The sequence below is a fragment of the Lipotes vexillifer genome, unplaced genomic scaffold (assembly GCF_000442215.2).
Source record: "Lipotes vexillifer unplaced genomic scaffold, Lipotes_vexillifer_v1.1 scaffold989, whole genome shotgun sequence".
Lineage (NCBI taxonomy): Eukaryota > Metazoa > Chordata > Mammalia > Artiodactyla > Lipotidae > Lipotes > Lipotes vexillifer.
Genome location: NW_006796817.1, coordinates 594,689 through 595,207, shown reverse-complemented (window position 1 = coordinate 595,207; position 519 = coordinate 594,689). Strand labels below are relative to the sequence as shown.

Sequence of the window (519 nt, the reverse complement as noted above, 5' to 3'; positions counted from 1 at the left end):
GCCAGCCCGCCGCAAGCTCGTGCCAGCCCCGGAGCGCGCCGCCCGGGCTCCCCACGGCCCCTTCAGTGTGGCCCCGCCGCCGCCCGGATTCCCCTCAACCCCGCTCCCCAGGCTGCTCCGCGCGGGCTTCTGCTAGTGCCCGGCCCTCCCGAGCCGGGCCCCCAAGCCGTGGGCCCGCCCCTACTACTCACTGCGCTGCAGCAGCGGTGGTGGCCGGGCCGGGAGACGCCGGCGGCCGCAGAACGAGAACGCGTGGACGAGTGAGCCCGCGCCCGGCGGCGGCGGCGGCAGAAGGGACGACTGAGCCCGCGCCCGGAGTTGCGGCTCCTGCCGCCCAGCGCGGGCGGCGCCTTCCCAGCCGAGACGCAGCGCCACGAGCGCAGACGCCCCCTAACGTCGGCGTGGGATGGTGGCCGGAGGGCCGAGCGGCCAGAACAACTCAATCAGGCGTAGCCTGGGCGCCTAGGTCAGACCGACTCCGCAGCAGCCCCGAAGCCCCGCCCCGACGCCCCAATCGAG

General features: G+C 76.5%; 1 protein-coding gene across 1 annotated transcript in view; it reads right to left on the bottom strand.

The window, feature by feature from the left end:
• Positions 1–255, bottom strand: part of KCTD6 (potassium channel tetramerization domain containing 6) — a 9,966-nt gene extending 9,711 nt beyond the window's left edge. Inside the window, exon 1 of the mRNA XM_007469019.1 lies at positions 192–255. The gene's annotated coding sequence lies outside the window, so the exon portion shown is untranslated. The remainder of the gene's footprint in view (positions 1–191) is intronic.
• Positions 256–519: the final 264 nt, after the last annotated feature.